This window comes from Nicotiana tabacum, chromosome 6 (genome assembly GCF_000715075.1).
Source record: "Nicotiana tabacum cultivar K326 chromosome 6, ASM71507v2, whole genome shotgun sequence".
In the NCBI taxonomy this organism is placed as follows: domain Eukaryota; kingdom Viridiplantae; phylum Streptophyta; class Magnoliopsida; order Solanales; family Solanaceae; genus Nicotiana; species Nicotiana tabacum.
In genome coordinates, this window is record NC_134085.1 from 2942237 (window position 1) to 2949043 (window position 6807).

Genomic DNA, 6807 nt, shown 5'->3' on the forward strand with positions numbered 1-6807 from the left:
GTCACATCCCATTCAAGATTCAGCTTCCTCAAAGCCCACATGGCCTTGTGATCTAACTCAACCGGTAGATGGAAAGCTTTTCCAAACACCAACCGATACGGGGACATACCGATCAAAGTTTTATAAGCAGTCCTATAAGCCCATAGAGCATCATCCAACTTCTTTGACCAATCGGTCCTATTTGCATTGACCGTCTTTGACAATATACTCTTGATTTCCCTGTTTGAGACTTCAACTTGGCCACTCGCTTGAGGATGATAAGGAGTAGAAACTTTGTGATTGACATCATACTTTGCAAGCAAAGTGTCAAAAGCTCTATTACAAAAATGAGACCCCCCATCACTTATGATTACACGAGGAGTGCCAAACCTTGTAAAAATTCTCTTCTTGAGAAACGCAACAACACTCTGGGCCTCATTGTTGGGTAAAGCCACGGCTCCCACTTTGAAACATAGTCAATCGCCACAAGAATGTATGTGTTCCCACACGAGCTAACAAACGGTCCCATAAAATCAATGCCCCATACATCAAAAATATCAACTTCAAGAATGGTATTGAGAGGCATCTCATCTTTCTTCGAAATTCCACCCGCTTTTTGACATTCGTCACATCTCTTCACAAGTTTACTTGCATCTTTGTACAAAGTTGGCCAATAAAACCCACAACTAAGAACTTTTGAAGCCGTCCTCGCCCCGCCATGATGACCACCATAGGGAGAGGAATGACAAGCCTCTAAGATACTCAATTGCTCCTCCTCCGGGACATACCTTCGGATCACACCATCCGTGCAGATCTTGAACAAGTACGGCTCATCCTAATAGAAGTCCAAACTATCCCGTTTGAGCTTCTTCCTTTGGTTAGAAGAGAGCTCACACGGGATTATACCAGTCACAAGGAAATTAGCAACGTCCGCAAACCATGGCATACCATTCACCGACACCGAAAGGAGTTGTTCGTCGGGAAATGAGTCATTGATCTCTAGGCCATCACGAGGCCTCCCCTCCTCCTCCAAGCGGGACAAGTGGCCCGCCACTTGGTTTTCACTACCTTTCCGGTCCACAATCTCCAAATCAAACTCTTGAAGTAACAAGACCCATCACATCAATCTAGCTTTGGAATCCTTATTCGTCATCAAGTACCGGAGTGCGGCATGATCGGTATGAACTATGACCTTGGCACCCATAAGATACGGCCGAAATTTCTCCATCATGAACACAATAGCCAAAAGCTCTTTCTCAGTCACCGTGTAGTTTACTTGAGCATCATTCATTGTCTTGCTCGCATAGTACACCGGATGAAATATTTTGTTCACTCTTTGACTCAAGATCACCCCAACCACAACATCGCCTGCGTCACAGATGAGCTCAAAAGGCAAGCTCCAATTGGGTGCGGTAATAATAGGAGTGGTGGTCAACTTGTGCTTGAGAAGTTCAAAGGCTTGCATATATCTCTCATCGAATACGAACTTGGCATCTTTTTCCAATAACTTGCATAAAGGATTTACTACCTTCGAAAAGTCTTTGATAAATCTCCGATAGAACCCCGCATGCCCAAGAAAACTTCTAACTCCCTTGACAGAAGTAGGGGAGGGAGCCTTGAAATCACATCAATTTTTGCTTTGTCCGCCTCTATACCATGCTTTGAAATTTTATGCCCAAGAACTATGCCCTCTTCCACCATGAAGTGACATTTCTCCCAATTAAGAACAAGATTGGTTTCTTCACAGCGGGCCAATACTCTATCAAGATTTTTCAAACAATCATCAAATGAATCACCCACAACACTAAAGTCATCCATAAACACCTCTAAAATATCTTCCAACATATCGGTTAAAATGGCCATCATACACCGCTAAAATGTAGCCGGTGCATTACAGAATCCAAAAGGCATCCTAGAAAAGGCAAAAGTACAATATGGACAAGTGAAGGTGGTCTTCTCCTGATATTCCAGAGCAATCAAGATTTGGTTGTACCTAGAATACCCATCCAAGAAACAGTAGAAGGCACGCCCATCAAGTCAATCTAACATCTGATCAATAAAAAGCAATGGAAAGTGATCCTTGCAGGTCACTTTATTCAGCTTGCGGTAGTCCATGCATACCCTCCACCCGGTGACGGTACTGGTGGGAATCAACTCATTTTGAGAATTTGCAACCACGGTCATGCCACCCTTCTTCGGCATATATTGCATCGTCCAAGAGCTATCAGAGATGGGGTACACAACCATGGCATCCAACCACTTGATCACCTCCTTTTTTACCATTTCTTGCATTGCCTCGTTCAACCTCCTTTGATGTTCCAAGGAGGGCTTTGCATCATCTTCTAGAATAGTTTTATGCATAAAAATGCGGGGCTTATCCCCCGAATATCAGCTAAGGTCCATCCAATTTCCTTCTTCTGCTCTTGAAGCACCGCCAATGTGGTATCAACATGCATGTTAGTAAGATGAGAGGAAAGAATAACATGCAAAGTTGAACTAGGGCCTAAGAATTCATACCTGAGGTGTGGAGGAAACGGCTTCAACTCCAACACCAGAGGTTCCTCGATTGAAGGTTTTGTTGGTAGAGTCTTCCTATTCTTAAGATCCAAAGAGAGTTTCCTAGGCTCATAAGAGTAAGAGCCCATTCCATGTAAAGCATTCACGCACTCCACTCGGCCTTCATCCTCATTTACATCAAAATTCAGCAATACTACCTCTAAAGGGTCCTCCATATTGATCATTACACTAGTATCATCAACTATCACTGCCGTGAAGGTTCACAAAGGAGCACACCTCAGAACTGTTGGGCTGCTTCATTGACTTGCACACATGAAAGACCACTTTCTCATCACCCACCCGGAAGGTGAGTTCCCCTGCTTCCACATCAACTAAGGCCTTCCTAGTAGCAAGGAAGGGTCTTCCCAATATGATTGGAACCTTATAATCTACCTTACAATCCAAGATAACAAAATCAACTGGCAAGATAAATTTGTCCACCCGGACAAGGACATAATAAATAATACCCAATGGTCTCTTCATAGTTCTATCCGTCATTTGCAATCTCATGGAAGTCGGCCTCAGTTTCCCAATACCCAAAGTCTTGAAAACTGAGTAGGGCATCAAGTTGATACTTGTCCCCAAATCACATAGAGCTTTAGCAAAGTCCACACTCCCAATGGTGCAAGGAATGGTGAAAGCACCGGGATCTTCTAGCTTCGGGGCCATTGAGTGCACTATTACGCTAACTTGGTGGGTTATCTTAATAGTTTCATAATCCATGGATATTTTCTTTGTCACCAAGTCCTTCATGAATTTAGCATAACCTGGCATTTTCTCTAGAGCCTCTACCAAAGGCACATTAATGGATAAGCTCTTCATCATGTCAATAAACTTCTTAAACTAATTCTCATTTTTCTGCTTCGCGAGCCTTTAAGGATAAGGTGGAGGTGGCCTTGGCAAAGGAGCCTTGGCTTTAGGCACAACCGTTTTCGACATGTCTATTACATGTTCCCTAGACGAATTCATGTCATTCTGAGTTTCCACCTCAACATCTTGAATATCAATCCTCACTTCCTCATTCACATTCTCATCAATCACATTTTCAACCACTAAAGCAATCTCATCTTCTTGCAACCCAGCTTCGTCACTCAAAATTTCTTTTTTCTTAGAGGCATTCACATCACCGTCTAGTCCACTTATTGTAGTTACCGCCATAACATGATTGTTCCCACCCTACGGGTTAACTACTATATCACTTGGTAGAGCCCCCTTAGGGCGAGTATTCAAGAGTTGTGAGATTTGGTCTAATTGAACCTCCAAATTCCTTATTGAAGTATTGTGGGAAACCAACTGAGCATTAGAGTCCGCCATTCTTTTTCATCATCTGTTCAAATATCATTTCAATTCTCCCCATTTCATTGTTAGAAGAACTCGGACCTTGGATAGAAATAGGGGTGGATTGTCGGTTGTTGATACATTGGGGGCCTTTGAAAGCCTTGCCCCCGATTTTCTTGATTGTCATTGTTCCAACTACCCTAATTGTTGTTACCACCCTCGCTGTTGTTGTTGCCATTCCAATTACCCTGATTGTTCTGATTATTGTTCTAATTGCCCCAATTGGAATTTTGGTTGTTGTTACCCCAATTACCATTCCCTTGTTGTTGTTTGATTGCCCCAATTGACTTGGGGTCTCCATTGTTGTTGGTTGGAAGAATTATCCCTTGGCCTTGATAATTGTTCACATATTGCACTTCTTCATTCTACCCATCATATCCACCACAATCATTGTCAAATTGATCTGAACTCACTTGGTTTTGTTGATCTCTTTGTCTTCTTTTGTTCACTAGCATGTTGACACCCTTCATAGCATTTACTTGGCGTGGATTTTGAACCTGTTGTAACTGTGCCTTCGCTAGCTGGTTCATTGTTGTTATCAGCTCTGCTATAGCCTACCTATGATCATGTAGCTCTTTGTGCAAGTGAGTGACCGTGGGGTCACCCTGTGGCATATTGGCTCTACTTTGCCAAGCGAAGGACGTGTTAGCCATCTCGTCAAGAATGTCACAAGCCTTATCATAAGACAGCTTCATGAAATTACCCCTAGCAAGTTGGCTCAATATACACTAATTTGTTGTGTTAATGCCCCGATAGAAAGTCTGTTGTATCATTGCCTCAGTCATATTATTGTTGGGACATTCCTTTACCATGGTTATATATCGCTCACATATCTCATATAATGGTTCGGTGGGCTCCTGCTTGAAATCTAAGATCTCATCTCGCAATGTTGCCATGTGCCCCGGTGAGAAGAACTTTGCAATGAATTTATCTGCCAACTCATCCCAAGTAGTGATGGAATGGTTGAGAAGTCACTCAAGCCGATTCAATGCTTTCCCTCTAAGTGAGAAAGGGAATAGTCTCAACCGAAATGCATCCTCTAACACATTAGTTTTCTTGCTCCCCCAACATGTATCCACAAAACCCTTGAGATGTTTGTAAGCATTCTGATTGGCAGCGCCCGTGAAATACCCTCGCTGCTCTAACAATGTCAGCATCACATTTGTAATTTGAAAATTTTCCTCCCGGATTCGGGGTGGGACAACTGCACTAGCATATCCTTGATTGGGAAGCACTCGAAGAGCCACTCTCGGAGGTAGTGGGGAGGGTCTGGAATATTATCATTGGCCTGGCGGCCTCTCCTTTGTCCTTGATGCACAATAGGAACCTCATCATCAACATTATCATCTACCTCCTTCCCTAGCAGAAGATCTTCAAGAGGTGTGTTGTTTGCTGCCATTTTGTACCTGAAGTTGTGAGACACACAAATTAGTAACGCAAAAGGAAAGAAGAACAATACACAAAACTATTTAAATAGATAGCCAAAACCGTTAGCTCCCCGGCAACAGCGCCAAAAAGTTATCGGAGCTAACCCTACACCACTACAAAGTGGCGAGAGCAGTCGAAGCAGCTTTTACCCGAGATGGTCGGGATCGAATCCACAGGGAGCTAGAAGTGGAAATTGGATTTCTATCTAAACTAGAGATGCATAGTGCTCTTAATTACTCTTTCAATCATCTTTGGTCTTTTGATTACTTCTAATATTAGGATAATAAGATGCTAAATTAAGCTAAGAATAAGATACTTGAAAGGTTGTCTAAATGGTTAAAGAGGCACTAGGGAAGTGACTTTCTCCTAGGTGAATACTTGACGGGTTCTCGAATCTAAGGCAAAATTGTCATGTTGGGGATTACGATATAACCAATGCACAAAACTTCTCACTCTATACCTCTCGGTAGTTTGAGTGATTTTGCCCTAATTGACTTTCTCAAGACCAATTGGGTATGATAATTTGTACAAGCAATTTAGGTTCAAATCGGATATTACTATCTCTAGGTTTAATCCTTTAATTGGGGCTATCAATCTCTTAAATACGCCCCAATTTCTTGTTGGACTAATTTTCCTAGAATCAAGCTCTCTTTCTCAAGAAGAGCCCAAGTCAAAAAGGCACAAATTAGTGTTTGCAACCACTAATTCAACATGAAAAATACAAATTTGTCCAAATATCAAACACCCATATATATTCAAGCCTTAAAACTCAAGACCTATCAAATACCCACACTAGGGTTGAGCCACAAACCTAGCTAATGGGTCTAGCTACTCATAATAATGGAAGAAAATAAAGAAATAGATGAAGAAAAACCCATAAAATTTAATTACAAGCTAATAATTGAAGATTCAATGATAAAACCACTATAAAATTACTCAAAATGGTTAAGAATAGTCGTTCACGTGCTCAGCCCAAAGTAAGATTACAAAAGATGACCTAAAAATAGGAAAAGAAAGTATTTATACTAGGCCGAATGTTTTGGACAAAAATACCCCTGCGGGGATAGTGCGGTCCGCACAAAATCGAGTGCGGCCGCGGTGAGACTTCTTGGCTTTAGATCTCTGCTCTCTGAACTTGGCCACCGCGGGCCGCATAAAATGCATTGCGGTCACGGTGGCTTCTTCTGCGGTCCGTACAAAAAGGACAGCGGACCGCATTGGCTATATCCTCAAAACTCCCAACTCTCTAAACCTCATCTTTGCGGACCACACAAACTCGATTGCGGTCGCGATGAGACCATTGCGGTCCGCACAAAATGCTTTGCGGCCGCAATGCTTGAGTTTTCGAAATATGCACCTCTCTGAATCTCCTCACTGCGGACCGCACTAAATGGAATGCGTCCGCAGTGGATCTGTTGCACTGTGCTTGGACTTGTTCTTGGTGCTTGTGCATGTTTCACTCCTTTTTTGAGCTGGTTTTGACTAATTATCACCTTTCTGACCAAA